The sequence below is a fragment of the Aotus nancymaae genome, unplaced genomic scaffold (assembly GCF_030222135.1).
Source record: "Aotus nancymaae isolate 86718 unplaced genomic scaffold, 86718_ANA_hifiasm-v0.15.2.pri h1tg000021l, whole genome shotgun sequence".
NCBI classification, from domain to species: Eukaryota; Metazoa; Chordata; class Mammalia; order Primates; family Aotidae; genus Aotus; species Aotus nancymaae.
Genome location: NW_026988433.1, coordinates 12,189,785 through 12,209,531, shown reverse-complemented (window position 1 = coordinate 12,209,531; position 19,747 = coordinate 12,189,785). Strand labels below are relative to the sequence as shown.

Below are 19,747 nucleotides of genomic sequence, written 5' to 3'. Positions count from 1 at the left end.
ATCCATCAGAGGAACCACTATCTATGGCAGCTATAGCTTTACAAAATGTATTTCTTAAATAATACTTGAAAGTCAAAATGACTTACCAATCCATGGATTGAAGGATGGATGTTGTGTCGGCAGACATGAAAACAACAATCTCCTTGTACATCTCCATCAGAGGTCTTGAGTGACCAGCTGTATTGACGATGTGCAGTATATTTTGAAAGGAATCTTTTTTGTCTGAGCAGTAGGTCTCAACAGTGGACTTTAAAATATTCAGTAAACAAGTTTCTGTGTGCCTCTTTGGTAGCTGGTCACATGGTGAGGGTGGGGGTGAGGGGAGCCTCTCTAGCCTACAGCCTGTGTCTATGGTCAGGCCCTCAGCATCTAGCTGCCCTGGACTGAGCTTAGGTGTATGGTGCTGCAGGAACCAGCTCTAGAGCCCTGATAACAGGCTGTCCCTGCAGCTCCCTGGCCTGGTGCGAAGGTCTCATCTGATCTGAGAACGGCTACCTCTACATGAACCAGTAGTTGAAATTGGTGTCATTACCTATGGGACATTGTACAAGGTCCATGATCCCTAAGGTGGCCACTTTGTGGCCCTCAAGAATGTGAAAGTTCCCAGTGGAAGAGGAACTAGAGGAGGCCTTCCCATCAGCACAGTTTGTGAGATGGCCTTACTGAGACAGCTGGAGGCTTCTGAGCATCTCAATGTTGTCTGGCTGATGGATGTTTGTGCCACATCCCGAACTAACCAGGAGATCAAGATAACCCTGGTGTCTGAGTAAGACCTATCGGACAAGGCAGCCCTGCCAGGCCTGCCAGTGGAGCCCATCAAGGATTTGATGTGCCAGTTTCTAAGAGGCCTAGATTTCCTTCATGCTAATTGTATCATTCACCGAGATCAGAAGCCAGAGAACATTCTGGTGACAAGTGGTGGAACAGTCAAGCTGGCTGAGTTTGGCCTGGCCAGAATCTATAGCTTCCAAACAGCACGTATATGGTTGTTATGCTCTGGTACCAAGCTGTCAAAGTTCTTCTGCAATTGACATACGCAACATCCACGGATATGTAGAATGTTGGCTTTATCTTTGCAAAGATGTTTCATGGAAAGCCTCTCTTCTGTGGAAACTCTGAAACCAACCAATTGGGCAAAATCTTTAACCTCATTGGGCTGCCTCCAGAGGACGTCTGGCCCCCAAATGCATCTCTACTCTGAGAAGTCTTTCCCCCCAGAGGGCCCTGCCTAGTGCAGTCGGTGGTGGCTGAGACAGAGGAGTCAGGAGCACAATTGCTGCCGGTAATGCTAACTTTTAACTCACACAAGCGAATCTCCTCCGAGCTCTGCGTAAGGATGAAGGTAATCTGGAGGAGCAATGGAGTGGCTGCCACGGAAGAAAGAAAAGCTGCCATTTCCCTGCTTCTGGACGCTGAGAAGGTAATCTCTGCCTTCATCTCTGAGGCTGTGAAGACCCCTCCCTCCATCCCTACAGAGACTATTTTGCTTCCTTAATGACATTCCCCTCCTTTTGAAGCTTCTCCTCCTCCTGTCCCACCATTTCGCTACACTAAGGGGTAAGTTCCTTCTTGTCCGCATCCCTTTATGTTGAGGTCCTTTTTTAAAGTCTACCTTTATATTGGGGTCCAGTTTTTTTTTTTTAAGACAGGGTTTCACTATGTTGACCAAGCTGGTCTCAAACTCCTGACCTCAAGTGATCTGCCTGCCTTTGCCTCCCAAAATGTTGGGATTACAGGCGTGAGCCACCGCTCCCGACCAGGGTCCTTTTTTTTTTTTTTTGAGATGAACTCTTGCTCTGTTGCCCAGCTGGAGTGCAGCGATGTGATCTCAGCTCACTGCATCCTCTGCCTGCTGGGTTCAAGTGATTCTCCTGCCTCAGCCTCTTGAGTAGCTGGGACTACAGGTGCACACTACCACACATGGCTAATTTTTGTATTTTTGGTAGAGATGGGGTTTCACCATGTTGGCCAGGATAGTCTCTATCTCCTGACCTCGTGATCTAACCGCCTCAGCCTCCCCAAGTGCTGGGATTACAGGTGTGAGCCATGCTGTTTACACAGATGTACTATCATCCAGGCTTTGTTGTTCCATTTATGGAGCACAGGCAGAGTAGACTTTGCAAAATTCTTAAGGGTCCTAGAAGGTTCAGAATGGTAAATGAGCAATGGCTTCAACTTAAAAGTCACCAGCTACATTAACCCCTAATGACAGTGAGCCTGTCCTTTGAAACTTTAAAGTCAGACATTGACTGGGCCGGGCGCGGTGGCTCACGTCTGTAATCCCAGCACTTTGGGAGGCCGAGGCAGGTGGATCACGAGGTCAAGAGATCGAGACCATCCTGGTCAACATGGTGAAACCCCGTCTCTACTAAAAATACAAAAAATTAGCTGGGCATGGTGGCACGTGCCTGTAATCCCAGCTACTCAGGAGGCTGAGCAGGAGAACTGCCTGAACCCAGGAGGCGGAGGTTGCGGTGAGCCGAGATCGTGCCATTGCACTCCAGCCTGGGTAACAAGAACAAAACTCAGTCTCAAAAAAATAAATAAATAAAAAATAAAGTCAGACATTGACTTCTCTCTAGCTCTGAAAGTCCTAGATGGTATTTTCTTGCAATATAAGGCTATTTCATCTACAATGGAAATCTGTTTTTTAGTGGAGCTACCTTTATCAATGATCTTAGCTAGATCTTCCGGATAACCTGCTGCAGCTTTTCCTTCACCTTGTAATTATATGAAGATGGTGTCTTTCCTTAAACCTCCTTAATCAACTTCTGCTAGCTCCACACTTTTCTGCAGCAGCTTCCTCACCTCTGTTAGCCTTCACAGAATTGAAGAGAGTTAGGGCCTTCCTCCAGATTAGGTTTTGGTTTAAGGAAATGTTGTGGCTGGTTTAGTCTTCTCTACAGACCACTAAAACTTTCTCCATATCAGCAATAAGGCTGCCTGGCTTTCTCATCAACAGTAACTGCTACCACAGTAGCACTTTCAATTTCCTTCAAGAACTTTTCTTTTGTATTCACAACTTGGATAACTGGTGAAAGAGTCCTAATTTTTGGCCTATCTCAGCTTCTGAAATGCCTTCCACACTAAGCTTAATGATTTCTAGTTTTTATTTTACAGTGAGAGGCATGACTTTCTTTCACTTGAAAACTCAGAGGCCGTCACAGGGCTATTAACTGGCCTAATTTCAATATTGTTGTGTCTAGGGGAACAGGGAGGCCTGAGGGGCAGGAGAGAGGTGAAGGAATGGCTGAGTTGGTCCATGAAGCAGTCAAAACACATACAGCATACACTGTCTTACATGGGTGGGGAGCGACTGGAACTCTCATACACTGCTGGTGGAAATATAAAACACTACAGTCTTTGAAAAACAGTTTGATAGTTTCTTTAAAAATCAGACATATGCTTACCATATGACCCAGCAATCCCACTCCTAGGTATTCACCCAAGAGAAATAAAACAACGTGTCAAGACTTGTACTTGAATGTTCACAGCAACTTTATTTGTAATAGCCCAGAAGAGAAACAATGCTCACCAACTGGTGAATGGTAAACAAAATTTGATATCTACATAGAGGACTAGTACTCAGCAATAAAAAGAATAAACTTCTGATACAGCCAACAACATGGGTGATAATTTCAAACTCATGCTAAGTGAAAGAAGCCAAGTTCAAAAGATTACATGCTGTGTGACACCACTTATGTAAAATTCTATAAAGGCAAAACTATAACGACAAAAGGCAAATCAGTGGTTGCCAAGGGCCTAGGGGCACAAAGAAATTGTTTGGAGTAATGGAAAAACATGCTATACATCTTGATTGTGGTAGCAGTTTCACAATAGCATGTATTCACCAAAAACTGATTGAATTGTATACTTAAAATGGGTGGATTTTACTGTAGGCAAAGCACTGACTAACAATTTTTTAAGGACTGAGCACAGTGGCTCACGCCTATAATCCCAGCACTTTGGGAGGCCAAGGCAGGTGGATCACCTGAGGTCGGGAGTTCGAGACCAGCCTGACCAACATGGAGAAACCCTGCCTCTACTAAAAATACAAAAAGTAGCCGGGTGTGGTGACACATGCCTGTAATCCCAGCTACTTGGGAGGCTGAGGCAGGAGAATCGCTTGAATCTGGGAGGCAGAGGTTGTGGTAAGCCAAGATTGCACCATTGCACTCCAGCCTGGGCAACAAGAGTAAAACTCCAACTAAAAACAAAAAAAACTTCTTTAGGCTAGGCGCGGTGGCTCATGCCTGTAATCCCAGCACTTTGGGAGACCAAGGCGGGTGGATCACCTGAGGTCAGGAGTTCAAGACCAGCCTGACCAATATGGTGAAACCCTCGTCTCTACTAAAAATACAAAAACTAGCTGGGCATGGTGGCGGGTACCTGTAATCCCAGCTACTTGAGGCAGGAGAATTGCTTGGACCTGGGAGGCGGAGACTGCAGTGAACTGAGATGGTGCCACTGCACTCCAGCCTGGGCAACAGAGCAAGACTCTGACTCAATTTTTTTTTTTTTTAATTAAACAGGAAAATAAAAATCTCAAAGTGAGAAATGAGAAAGGAATCATAAAGGCCAAAATAAAATGTATTTCTACATACTGGTAATAACCAGCTAGAAAAAAATGAAGAACTAGCTTCATTAAACAAAAAGTATAAAATATTTGGTAATTAATGTAGTATTAAAAAAAACATACCTTGGTCAGTTGTAAAGAAGGAATATAGCAGAACATCATGAAAATTTTGCCCCAGTTAAATAACAGCTGTAATGTACTTCCAACAAAATCATTAACAAGATACTTTACGGAACTTGGGAACTTGGAAAAATAAGTGGGCAAAAATATCGAAGAACATTCTGTAAAAACACAAAGATAGGATTACCCCACTGAATACTAAAAGCAATGCCTAATCAAGGGATTGGGTCTCAATTCAGCTGATAAATGACTTTCTCTTACAAGCTAAATGCAAATGGGCTGCTGATTCATTCATTTGCTGACCGTCTCTGACACGAGTTTCTGTTCAATATTTAAATAATACACCCATAAGAGAGATAATCTTTCATTTCCTAAATCACAGCTTATGTTTATCAGTGGCATAGCTAAAATGAACAATTCATGACTGAGATAAAATCCTTAACTCAAAGCCCATATGTAAGAAGTATTGCTGGTCAAAAATTATTTTTTCTTAAATATCTTTACATGAATGCCTTAAATCCTTCTGTTGTGTTATTTTGCCATATCATATACACTGAAATAAAGCTATAGTCTTGCATTCCTTGTAGGGTTAAGAATAAGATAATAAAACTAAACTAAAATAAAATAAAGCTACAGCTTAATACCTGTCATGTGGACAAGGGAAGCTGTAGTCACATGCCATTTTCCATGGAAAAACACGTTACTTTTGAGTTACATCACAGTAGACTTTGAAGCACAAACCGACATTCCTCATCTCCCCTGCCCCAAAAGCAACACACTTGGTCTGTGTTAGAGAATTCTACAGATTGACTCTCTTCTTGACCAAGTTAGGATTTAACTTACTGTCTTTTGATATGACACAAGAAAACAGAACGCAACTTTGAGTTGCACTTCCCAAAATAGTGTAAAATGAGAACTGTTCCAGGTATTAAGATGCCGAGCAAACTCTTCTCTTGAGCAAGTAAGCATCTTAATATTTCAAGCAAAATTAAACAGGGTATTTTACTGCCCAACTTCTCAGAGCTCATAATATGCTAATCAGACCAAATTTCCAAGAGAGGGATTTAATATGCAGCCTTTTTCAAGCTTACTTGATTAAAGGTTCTCATTATCACAAAGAACCATTAATTGCAGAGTCAAAAATACCTGTGTTCAAATGCTACATCTGCCATTCATTAACTATAAAATCTTGGGTAAGTAATCAGTTTTTCAACTGTAAAATGGGGAAAACAATACCTACACTCCAGGGAACTGATTTAAAGTTAAGTTATATATACACATATGTAGTCAATTGTGGTTTTAAAAAAATTATATACACACAGAATTTAACAATGTGTCTGACAAATTTTCAATAAAACTGCAATTTGTCCTAAAAGCAGAAGTTGGTGATACCTGAACTTCCCATACTCTCCACCTCTCTTCTTTTCTCTTCCCTGTTTTTGACTTTTCTCTCACTTTTCATTCCTAGATTTAACAATCCTACTTGATTTTCTTTTCATTTTAACTGTTAGTGAAGGTAGCCATGTTCATCAAAAGCTTTCCTACATATGGACTCACACCACTCAATGGGATACTGGAGGACAGGATGAAAAGAAAACACTGGGGTGGAGACACGTTAATGAGTGAAAAAACCCAGATAATCAACCTCAGTATATATGATGCATATGACTATCCTATTAAAAATGAATTACACAAAAGAATGAAGTTGGACCCTTACTATTATACAAAAATGGTCTCGAAAATGGATCAAAGACATACAAGTAAGAGCTAAGACTAAAAACTTAGAAGAATAAAGAGTTGGGCGGCTTCATGACATTGGGTGTGGCAGATTTCATGGATGTGACACCAGAGCACACATGACAGAAGACAAAAAATGACCCTCATCAAAAGTAAAAACTTGTGCACCAAAGGCCACTATTAACAAAATCAAAAGACGACCCATATAATGGGAAAAATTATTTGCAAATTGGTCAGGCACAGTGGCTCATGCCTGTAATCCCAGGACTTTGGGAGGCCAAGGTGGGCAGATCACCAGGTCAGGAGATCAAGACTATCCTGGCTAACACGGTGAAACCCCATCTCTACTAAAAATACAAAAAATTAGCCGGGCATGGTGGCATGTGCCTGTAGTCCCAGCTACTTGGGAGGCTGAGGCAGGAGAATCCCTTGAACCTGAGAGGCAGATTGTAGTAAGCCGAGATCCTGTACTCCAGCCTGCGCGACAGAGGGAGACTCCATCTCAAAAAATAAAAAGAGAAAAAAGAAATTATTACTGCTAAGGGATTGACATTCAGAATATATCAAGAACTACAGCTCAACAACAATCAACCTAGCTAAAAAACAGACAAAGGACTTGAACAGACACTTCTCCAAAGATACAAATGGTCAATAAGCCAGTGAACAGATGCTCAGCATCACTAACCACTAGGGAAATACAAATCAAAACCACAATGAGATACCACTTCATACCCATTAGGATGCCTAATGAAAAACACACACACACCAAATTCAACTAGTGTTGGCGCGGATGTAGAAAAACTGAAACTCTTATGCACTGCTGGTGAGAATGTAAAATGTTGCAGTCACTATGGAAGATGGTATGGTGAATCCTCAAAAAATTAAATGTTGGCCAGGTGCGGTGGCTCACACCTATAATCCCAGCACTTTGGGAGGCCAAGGCAGGTGGATCACCTGAGGTCAGGAGTTCAAGACTAGCCTAACCAACATGGTGAAACCCTGCCTCTACTAAAAATACAAAACTTACCCGGGCGTGGTGGCGTGCGCCTGTAATCCCAGCTACTTGGGAGGCTGAGGCAGGAGAATCCCTTGAACCCAGGAGGCAAAGGTTGCAGTAAGCCAAGACTGCACTATTGCACTACAGCCTGGGCAAAAGAGCAAGACTCTGTTAAGACAGAAAAGAAGAAAGATAAACAGGAAGAAAGACAGATGGAAGGAAGAGAAGAAGAGAGGAGAAAGGAAAGGAGGAAAGGAGGGAGGGGAGGGAAGGCAAGGAAGGAAGGAAGGAAGTTAAATGATGTACAATTACTATATGATTGAGCAATCCCACTTCTAGGTATATATCCGAAAGAACTGAAAGCAGAGTCTTGAACAGATATTTGTACACCAATATTCATAGTATTACTCGTAGTAACTAAAAGGTGGAAGCAACTACTGCCCATCAACAAACAAACAGATACACAAAATGTGGTTTTATCCATACAGTCAAGTATTATCTAGCCTTCAAAAGGACGGAAATTCTGACATATACTAAAACACTGATGAACCTTGGGGGCATCACTATAAGTGGGAAAGCCAATAACAAAACAAAATACTGGTAGAGTTCATTTACGTGAGGTACCTAGTGTAGTCAAATTCACAGAGACAGAAAGGAGAACAAAGGTTGCCAGGGTTTGTGGGGACAGAGGGGAATGAGGAGTTAAGAGTTTAATGGGTGCAGTAGTTCCCATTAAACTTATCCATGGTTTTGCCTTCCATGCAGTCAACCATGGTCTGAAAATATTAAATGGAAATTTCCAGAAAAAAGTAATTCATAAGTTTTAAATTGTGAGCCATTCTGAGCAGTATGATGAAGTCTCATGCGGTCCTGCTCCCTCCTGCCCAGGAAGTGACTCATCGCTTTGTCCAGCATCTCTATGTTGTATACGTACATTACTACATTACTCCTACCCACCAGTTAGACATTTAGTAACCATCTTGGTTATCAGATTGAATAAACAGTATATGCAGGATTCAGTACTATCTGCAGTTTCAAGGTATCCACTGGGAGTCTTGGGATGTGGATAAGAGGGGACTACTGTACGGTTTCAATCTGGGAGGATTAAAAAGTCCTGGAAATGGATGGTGGTGATGGTTAGATAAATATGTGCATGTACTTAATGCCACTGAGTTTACTGACACTTAAAAATGGTCAATTTTATGCTGTGTATGTTTTACTGCAATATAATAGGGGGACTGCATAGGACTTTGTATATACATGTGCTTTCATGCACACATTTCTAGAAGGAAAGAAAACGGTTTTTTGTTTTTGTTTTTTGAGATGGAGTCTTGTTCTGTTGCCCAGTCTGAAGTGCAATGGTGTGATCTCGACTACTGCAACCTCCGCCTCCCGGGTCCTAGAAATTCTCCTGCCTCAGTCTCCAGAGCGGGTGGAATTACAGGCGTGTGCCACCATGCCCAGCTAATTTTTTCTTTTTCTTTTTAATAGAGATGGGGTTTCACCATATTGGCTAGGTTGGTCTTGAACTCCAGATGTCGTGATCTGCCCGCCTCAGCCTCCCACAGTACCAAGATTACAGGTGTGAGCCACTGCGCCTGGCCAAGAAAACTGGTTATAAGCTTTTTTGGAGAGGGAGACTGGAAGATCAGGAATGAAAGTGATTTATAATAAAAGCTAGAGGGACTGAATATAGTGGTCTCCTATGTATCCACAAAAGCTGGTTATATATTAAACAGTATCAAAAGACATTCAAGATATATTAAATAGAAAAAAGCATATAACAAAACACTATTTACCATTTTAACATTACTTTCATATACACACACACAAAAACAATCTCCAGCTGGCCACAGTGGCTTATGCCTGTAAATCCAGTGCTGTGGGAGGCCAAGGCAAAGGACTGCTTGAGGCCAGGAGTCAAGGTTACAGTGAGCTATGATGGCACCACTGCACTCTAGCCTGGGCAACAGAGCTAGACCCTGGATTTTTAAAACCAATCAAAGAGGTAATGATAGAAATCGCTGAGGAAAAAGAGACTATTTTATCATTCTGGGACAAGTGGATTCCTAAGTAATCCATACATAGATATATAAAACTTAATTCTAGATGGATTAAAAACTTGTATGCGAAAGGTAAAGCTTGAACCCTAACCCTAACCTATTCCTATTTAGAGGAAAATATAGGAGACTACCTTTAAGATTTCAGGCTAGAGAAGAATTTCTTGGCACACAAAAAGCACTCACCATAAAAGAGAATGGTACATTCTACTCTCAGATATATAAATCCGAGGAAAACTCTGAAACGTGAACACCAGGTAAATGTACAAGAAGGTTCACAAGGCCAGGCGTGGTGGCTCATGCCTGTAATCCCAGCACTTTGGAAAGCCGAGGTGGGCAGATCACGAGGTCAAGAGATAAGACTTTCATCCTGGCCAACATGGTGAAACCTCGTCTCTACTAAAAATACAAAAATTAGCTCGTGGTGTCATGCGTCTGCAGTCCCAGCTACTTGGGAGGCTGAGGCAGGAGAATTACTTGAACCCAGGAGGTCAAGGTTGCAGTGAGCCAAGATCACACCACTGTACTCCAGCCTGGCAACAGAGGGAGATACTCCACCTCTCTCTCTCTCTCACACACACACACACACACACACACACACGCACACACGCCAGGGCGTGGTAGCTCACGTTTGTAATCCCAGAATTTTGGGAGGCCAGGGCTGGTAGATTACCTGAAGTCAGGAGTTTGAGACCAGCCTGAACAACATAGAGAAACCCTACGTCTACTAAAAAATACAAAATTAGCTGGGCGTGGTGGCACATGCCTATAATCCCAGCTACTTGGGAGGCTGAGGTAGAAGAATCGCTTGAACCCAGGAGGCGGAGATTGCGGTGAGCTGAGATGATGCCATTGCACTCCAGCCTGGGCTACAAGAATAAAATTCTGTCTCAGGAAAAAAAAAAAAAAAAAAAGAACGGGCCGGGCACGGTGGCTCACGCCTGTAATCTCAACACTTTGGGAGGCCGAGGTGGGTGGATCACGAAGTTAACAGATTGAGACCATCCTGGCCAACATGGTGAAACCCCGTCTCTACTAAAAATACAAAAAAATTAGCTAGGCGTGGTGGCGCGCACCTGTAGTCCCAGCTACTGGGGAGGCAGAGGCAGGAGAACTGCTTGAAACTGGGAGGCGGACGTTGCAGTGAACCGAGGTCGCGCCACTGCACTCCAGCCTGGTGCCTCGTGATGGAGTGAGACTCTGTCTCAAAAAAAAAAAAAAAAAAAAAGAGGGCTGGGCGCAGTGGCTCACGCCTGTAATCCCAGCACTTTGGGAGGCCGAGGCAGGTGGATCACGAGGTCAAGAGATAGAGACCATCCTGGTCAACATGGTGAAACCCCATCTCTACTAAAAATACAAAAAATTAGCCCGGCATGGTGGCGCGTGCCTGTAATCCCAGCTACTCAGGAGGCTGCGGCAGGAGAATTGCCTGAACCCAGGAGGCGGAGGTTGCGGTGAGGTGAGATGGTGCCATTGCACTCCAGCCTGGGTAACAAGAGCAAAACCCTGTCTCAAAAAAAAAAAAAAGAATGTTCACAAGACCCCTTTGAAATAGTCTCACATTGGAAACCTAAATATTCATCAGCAAGAGAACGGATAAATAATGTGATTATATATTCATAGGATGGAACATTATACATCACTGGAAAGGAGTGCAACAATGGGGACAAAGCTTATAAAAAATATTGACTGAAAAAAACAAATTACAAAAGACAATCAGCAGAGCGTGGCTCATGTCTGTAATCCCAGCACTTTGGGAGGTCCAGGCAGGCACATCACCTGAGGTTGGAAGTTTGAGGGCAGCCTGACCAACATTCTCTACTAAAATTATAAAATTAGCTGAGCGTAGTGGCGCATGCCTGTAATCTTAGCTATTGAGGAGCCTCAGGCAAAAGAATCGTTTGATCCCAGGAGGTGGAGGTTGCAGTGAGCCCGAGATCACGCCACTGCACTACAGCCTGGGGAACCAGAACGAAAACTATGTCTAAAAAATAAAAAATAAAAAGACAACCATCTTTATAAACTTATTTTAAAAAGCAAAACTAGACCAGGCGCAGTGGCTCACGCCTGTAATCCCAGCACTTTCAGAGGCCAAGGTGGGCAGATCACAAGGTCAGGAGTTTGAGACCAGCCTAACCAACATGGTGAAACCCCGACTCTACTAAAAATACAAAAATTAGCCAGTTGTGGTGGCATGCTCCTGTAATCCCAGCTACTCAGGAGGCTGAGGCAGGAGAAATCACTCGAACCTGGAGGGCAGAGGTTGCAGTGAGCCAAGATCGCGCCACTGCACTCCATGGGCAACAGAGCAAGACTCCGTCTCAAAAAAAAAACGCAAAACTAAACATGTTGTACAGTAAAACATCAAAACGTAGATGTAGGCCGGGCTTGATGGCTCATGACTATAATCCCAGCAGTTTGGGAGGCCAAGGTGAGTGGATCACCTGAGATCAGGAGTTCAAGACCAGCCTGACTGACATGGAGAAACCCCATCTCTACTAAAAATACAAAATTAGCCGGGCGTGGTGGCCCATGCCTGTAATCCCAGCTAGTTGGGAGGCTGAGGCAGGAGAATCACTTGAACCCAGGGGGCGGGGGTTGTGGTGAACTGAGATCAAGCCACTGCACTCCAGCCTGGGTGATAGAGCGAGACTCTGTCTCAAATTAAAAAAAAAAAAAAAAGTAGATGTAAATCTAGTTTTTTAAAAAAGCAAAGGGACGGTAAACAAAATTCATGAGAGTGGTTACACCTAAACAGGGGCAGGGGACAGAGGCAGGAGAAGGGACAAAGGAGAGTATACAGGGGGCTTCCAGAACATTGGTAATCCTATAGTTTAATTAACTGGTAAAGTTCATGAGCGTTCATTTATTATGCTATACATACAAAACATATATTCTTCTGTAGATATTAAATATCAGATAAAAATAAAAGCACAGAATAAACCTGTTTCTGCTTTTGGGTAAAAAATGATCTATATTTCCTATATGTAATTCCCCAAAGGGTAACACAAAATGTCACCATTTTTTTGTTTAGTTTTCATTTTTTTTTTTTAAAGACAGGGTTTCACCATGTTGGTCAGGCTGATCTTGAACTCCCGACCTCAGGTGATCCGCCCGCCTTGGCCTCCAAAATGCTTGGATTACAGGCATGAGCCACCACGCCCGGCCTGTTTTGTTTTCTTTTTTTAGTCGGAGTTTCACTCTTGTCGCCCAGGCTGGAGTGCAATGGTGCAATCTCAGCTCAGGGTAACCTCCACCTCCCAGGTTGAAATGATTCTCCTGCCTCAGCCTCCCAAGTAGCTGGGATTACAGGCACCTGCCACCATGCCTGGCTGATTTTTTTGTATTTTTAGTAGAGACAGGGTTTCACCATGTTGGCCAGGCTGGTCTCTAACTCCTGACCTCAAGTCATCCACCTACCTTAGCCTCCCAAAGTGCTAGCATTACAGGCGTGAGCTACCGCACCTGGTTGAATTTTCTAAGTAAGTTAAATATTAGGTTAATTATAACTTTTCTTTTTTACTTCTATTTGGGATTTTTTGGGTTTCAACAACTTGTTTTGTGTAATTAAAAAAATCAATGGTGACAATACATGCATTTTTTTAAAGACCTGAACGATACATAACAAATGTAAGATCTCTGTGTGTTGGTAGAATTGTGGGTAGTTTTTCTATTCTTTTTGTGTTTATCTGTACTTTCCAATATTTTCACCAATAAAATATGGTATTACAGTTCCATAATTCCTTATCTGACACCTTATGGCAGGAGATGTTTCAAAATTATTATTTTCTTTTTCTTTTTTGGCTTTCAGAAAGGTAACAACAGTCTGTAAAGAGGGTAACAAGTCACATCAATGAATAGATACTATAAATAACTTCAGTTAAGGTCTTTTTTTGTTACCAAAGAGGTCTAAAAACTAGATTTTATTCCCTAAAGGAATGGAATTATTTAGTGTAAGTAAGGCTTCCAATTCTGCCCCTGCTGGTCCAACTAAGTTGGAGCTTAGTCACTGCAGACTGCACTTGGTTGAGAACAAATAAAAAACCCTTACATTAATATTTTGTAACACCAACAAATCAAAGCATTTCAAACTCAACTAAAGGGCATTTCTTTCTTAGTAAGGCTAAGGCGTTCAAACACATTTCAAAAATGAAGTTAATGAACAAGTGTCAAAGTATAAAATATTTGGAAATTATCAAAATCATAATGTATACAAAAACTCAACAGAACCACCAAATAAACTGGTGATTAATTAAAAAGATAGTACCACTTACAGTTTTAATTCCATTAATTGTGTGCTGGACCTATGACACATTAACATGGCCTTCAAATTCAAATGAATCAGTGAACTCACAAATGGGCCCTGGGTCCATAGTATCACAAATGCCAGGACAGAGCATATAAATTAAGTCCTGATCCTTGAATACCATTCAGGGACTCCAACTCACAGGCACGCGAATACCATCTAGAATAACTATGCATCATTAAGTCATCCAATAGTCAGTAATACTTAATGCAATGGTCAAATCCTGTGAAAGTATTTGTACCTAAACATGCAAGTACCTATAACAAAGTTGTTTTTTTCAATCCTCAGTCACTGGAGCACTGATCAGCTACCCCCTGATCTCCAACCATCCTTGAGGCAACGACCTACAACTATGGTCACTAAGGGATCACAACTCAATTGCCTCCAGGAGCTAGGTAAACAGCATATAGTGAGGTAGAGATTCAGTATACGGCAACAGAAAGTGATGGGGACTGAGGCAAATTAGAAAATGTAAGCTGTGGTTGGACGCAGTGGCTGATGCCTGTAATCTCAGCACTTGGGGAGGCCAAGGTGGGCGGATCACCAGGTCAAGAGATCAAGACCAACATGGTGAAACCCCGTCTCTACTAACACAAAAATTACTACACTCCAGTCTGGTGACAGAGTGATACTCCATCTCAAAAAGAAAAAAAAAAAAAAGTTAGCTGTGAATAAAGTCATACAAATATTAAAACTTATTTTAAAAATTTTTTTGAGATTGAGTTTCACTATTGTTGCCCAGGCTGGAGTGCAATGGCGCAATCTCAGCTCACGGCAACCTCCGCCTCCCAGGTTCAAGCGATTCTCCTGCCTCAGCCTCCCAAGTAGCTGGGATTACAGGCATGTGCCACCATGACCAGCTACTTCTGTATTGTTAGTAGGGATGGGGCTTCTCCATGTTGGTCAGGCTGGTCTTGAACTCCAATATCAGGTGATCCGCCTGCCTCAGCCTCCCAAGTGCTAGGATTACAGGTGTGAGCCACCTCACCAGGGCCAAAACTTTTGTTTTTTTAACCAAATTCAGTCTTTCTAGTAATCAACTGACTGACTGGGACACACAATATATACAATGGCCCACTGTATATATCTGAAATCTCCTTGTCTCTAAATTGTCTAACTACATCTGCTGACATTTGACACCCAGTCTCTAACAACACTATAAACTTCTGATGAAAGAGGATCTGGTTTATTCTATTTTAGTTACTATAGCAGAGGCCCAAAAAGCTTAAAGTCATTCATTAAATACAGAGATCAAAGCCACAACCTTACTATGTCTAACCAAGTGAGCTGTGTGGTCAGGCAGTACAAGTAGTACCTAACTGATAGACAACAGGCCAAAGCAGACCTTGACCATCTAGAACAATTACAACAAGGACCAAACAATAACAGTTCCAACAGATTTACTTGCTGAGAACTACAAGATCTGGTACATCTCTAATGAAGAGGAGGCAATTTTCTTCCTCTGTGAATTTATCTGCTCGCAACCAAAAATCTGAGTTATGAGCTTGCCTCTCTACAACCCTCTAAACACCCTCTTCTGCACTCAAAGAAAAAAAAAAAACAGCACTAACAATATAAAAATAAAGAACTAGAAATACAGACTGATCACACACTCATCTATTTGTCCTAAAGATACGTAGATGTGAGCAAAAATCTAGATCATAAGTATTTACCACCTTCAGAACCGCACTGTTCAATATGGTAGCTGTTAGCCACATGTAGCTACTGAGCACTTGAAATGTGGATAGTCTGAATTGAGAAGATCTTGAATTAAAAAAAAGTTTAAATATCTCAATATGTATATTGATTACATACAATCAGTGATATAATAAATATATATATATATTTTTTGAGACAGAATCTCATTCTGTCACCCAAGATGGAGCGCAGTGGCACAATCTCGGCTCACTAGCAACCTCCACCTCCCAGGTTCAAGTGATTCTTCTGCCTCAGCCTCCTGAGTAGCTGGAACTACAGGCACGTGCCACCATACCCAGCTAAGTTTTTGTATTTCTAGTAGAGACGGGGTTTCACCATGCTAACCAGGATAGTCTCGATCTCCTGATTTCATGATCCACCTGCCTTGGCCTCCCAAAGTACTGGGATTACAGGCGTGAGCCACCATGCCCGGCCAAATATTTTTATATACTGAGTTAAACTATTACTAAAATTAGTATCACCTTTTTAAAAAAACTTTTTAATGTGGCTACTAGAAAACTTCACATTACATATGTACCATATATTATACTTCTATTGGGCAGTGTTGCTCTAGAAAAAGTAGTATTTTACAACTAATTCCTCCAGTGATTATCTTCCTAGCAAAGAACTGACACATCAAGGCACCCCTCACCCCCTCTTCCACCCACCAAACCTTCAATCATGAAACCACTCACAGTTCCAGGTTTACTGATGATGCAGCAGGTTGCCAGAGTAATTTCGTTAATCACTTAACCAAAGGGAAGAAACCAGTTTAACAATTATCTGAGGCTAATTTCTTCCTAAATGATTCTAGCATGTAAAAGAAGTAGCCTGAAGAAAAATCTGTGAACCAAAGGCTTATTAAATGTTTGTTTTCGATACAAAGATTTTTAGGTAACTAAAACTGAGGTTCAACTTTGGTAACACACTTCTAAAAACAAACAGATCTAACATTTTAAACCACTGCTTTTTTCCTCTACAAACTCTTAATTAAACATAAACACTACACAAAACCACAATGAGATATGACTTCACACTCAAAAGAATGGCTATAATTTTAAAAAGACAATAACAAGTGTTGGTGAAGATGTGGAGAAATCAGAACCTCATACATTGTTGGTGGGAATGTAAAATGTTGCAGCTATTTTTGGAAAGCTGTTTGGCAGTTCATCAAAATGTTAAAAAAAAAAAAAAAAAAAAACACTATGAGCCAGCAGCTTCACTCCAAAGTACTCGCCCAAGAGAAATGAAAACATACATCTGCACAAAAATTTATATACAAAAGTTCATTGCATTATTATTATTTTTGGGGGTTTTTTTTGTTTTTTAATGGAGTCTTGCTTTGTTGCCCAGGCTGGAGTACAATGGCATGACCTCAGCTTACTGCAACCTCCGCCTCCTGGGTTCAAGCAATTCTCCTGCCTCAGCTTCCTGAGTAGCTGGGATTACAGGCGCCAATCACCACATCCAGCTAAATTTTGTATTTTTAGTAGAGACGGGGTTTCACTGTGTTGGCTAGGCTGGTCTCGAACTCCTGACTTCAGATGATCCACGTGCCTTGGCCTCCCAAGGTGCTGGGATTACAGGCGTGAGCCACTACACCTGGCCCTGCATTATTCATAATAGCCAAATTGTGGCAACTACCGAAATGCCTGTCAACTAATGAGTGGATAAGCTGAATCTGATATAAATATACAAACGAAAATTATTTGGCAATAAAGAGAATGAAACATTGACACATGCTACAACATGGATGAGCCTTAAAAACATTATGCTAAGTGCAAGAAGCCATGTATTACTTGATTAATAGGAAATGGCAAATCCATAGAGGCCAAAAGCAGACTGGTGGCTGCCAAGGGCTGAGGAGAAGGGTAATGAGCAGTAATTGTTAATATGTACAGTTTCTTTTGGGATGAAGCAAATGTTCTAAAATTGACTGTGGTGGTGATTACACAACTCTGTAGATATAGTAAAAACCACTGAATTGTACACTTTTTATGACTGAGTTGTACAGTATGTGAATTATATCTATTTTATTTTATTTTTTGAGACTAGGTCATGCTTTGTTGCCCAGGGCAGAGAACAGTGGTGCAATCTCGGCTCACTGCAACCTCTGCCTCCCAGGCTCAGGTGATTCTCTTGCTTCAGCCTCCCGAGTAAGTAGCTGCTTTTACAGGTTCGTGCCACCTCACCCAGCTAACTTTTGTATTTTTAGTAGAGACAGGGTTTTGCCACATTGGCCAGGCTGGTCTTAAACTCCTGGCTTCAGGTGGTCCACCCACCTCGGCCTCCCAAAGTGTTGAGATTACAGGCATGAGCCCCTGCACCCCAGCCCGTGAATTCTATCTTTCAAAAGCTATTTATAAAACATAAACATCAGAATGAAAAATAGGATGCCATAGAAAGGGACTTCTATGAAATGTGCCTACATGAAATGCTTCATTTTAGAATAAAATGAAAAAGCAATAACAAGCCCTACTGAAAGGAAAGAGGAAACTTTAACTGTGGTAGATTGCATTACAGGCCCTAATTCCTCATCCTTCCCAGGATCTACTCCATAGCCATATGATTTTGCAGTTCCTCCTACTAACAGGGGTAAGATTTATTTTTGTGGTTCCTTAACTTTAGTTTCAACCATATGACTTGCTTTGGCCAAAAGAATGGGCTGGGTATGGTGGCGCAAGCCTGTAATCCCAGCACTTTGGGAGGCCAAGGCGGGTGGATCACCTGAGGTCAGGAGTTCAAGACCAGCCTGACCAACATGGTGAAACCCTGTCTCTAAAAAAAAAAAAAAGAAAGAACACAACAAAGAATGGAGCAGAAATGGTAGTGTGCCAATTATAAGCCTAAACCTGAAGAGGTCTTGCAGGTTTCCACTTGCTCTCTTATGCCCCTGCCACTGCCTAGAGAAGAGCTTCCCCTATGTGGCGGCTGCCCATTCACTCTGAGCCCTAAAATGAACACACATAAAGCAGAGTCATCTTAACCAACTTACAGATCGGAAGAAGCAGAGTTGCACCAACCAATCTGTAGATTCATAAGAATATTTTATTGTTTTCTTAATCTACTGAGTGTTGGTATCATTTGTTATACAGTGTTATTGTGGCAATAGCTAACTGATATAATCACCAATTCTCCCACTGTATTATAAAGAGGTCCTATAAATTGAACAGTGATTATTATCAAGGTAGGTCCAGCCTAATACCTTGAATAACGGTTTTTCACTTAACATAAGACAAGCATAAATGATATCTGAGGTTTGTTCCTTTAAGCTCTTAACTGAGGGTTGATAGCAATTTAAGACGTCACATATTCTTCCACTGTCCTTTTCAAAAAAAATAATTTTGCCAGGTGCAGTGGCCCATGACTGTAATCCCAGCACTTAGGGAGGCCGAGGCAGGTGGATCACCTGAGGTCGAGAGATCGAGACCATCCTGGCCAACATAGTGAAACACCGTCTCTACTAAAAATACAAAAAAATTAGCTGGGTGTGGTGGTGCACGCCTGTAGTCCCAGCTACTCGGGAGGCTGAGGCAGGAGAATTGCTTGAACATGGGAGGCGGAGGTTGCAATGAGCCGAGACTGTGCCACTGCACTCCAGCCTGGCGCCTGGCGACAGAGCGAGACTCTGTCTCAAAAAATAATAATAATAATAATAAAATAAAATAATTTTTAAAAGTTAGCCAGGCATGCTGGCACATGCCTGTAATCCCCACTACTTGGGAGGCTGAGGCAGGAGAATTGCTTGAACCCAGAAGGCAGAGGTTGCAGTGAGCCGAGACTGCACCATTACATTCCACCCTGGGCAACAAGAGCAAAACTCTGTCTCAAAAAACATATATAAATAAATGCTTTACTTTTTCAGGGTATGTAAAAAAAAAAAATCAAATACAGAATTATGTTCACTTTAATAAACTATGTGCCAGACCACTGAGGATAAACACCTGAACATTATTCATGTCCTCAAAACTTTAAGGGAACACAGGGAAGCATCATCTTGAAACAAAAATTCAGAGGAAGGAAGAGGAGGTAAATTTAAAATATATTAAATAATATTCTACATAGACACACAAACATGGAGCAAAAAAATCAACAGACCTTACTGACTTGATGAGAATCAAGAACGTCTCCAAGGTCTCTAGCTGTGAAGCCCAAACCTGATGCTTTCAATAGCTAACCGGACAGGGTAAGACTATCCTATCACTAAAAGTTGACTCATTATCAACTTGGTAAATCTAACCTGAACACAAAGG

The 19,747-nt window shown here is 41.8% G+C and overlaps 1 protein-coding gene and 1 pseudogene across 2 annotated transcripts in view; one reads left to right on the top strand and one right to left on the bottom strand.

Annotated features, from left to right (window-relative positions):
• The window catches only part of SPPL3 (signal peptide peptidase like 3), a 139,292-nt gene that overhangs the window by 106,867 nt on the left and 12,678 nt on the right, over positions 1–19,747 (bottom strand). The gene's annotated exons all lie outside the window — the stretch shown is intronic.
• LOC105728535 (cyclin-dependent kinase 4-like) overlaps positions 105–19,747 on the top strand; it is a 31,721-nt pseudogene continuing 12,078 nt past the window's right edge.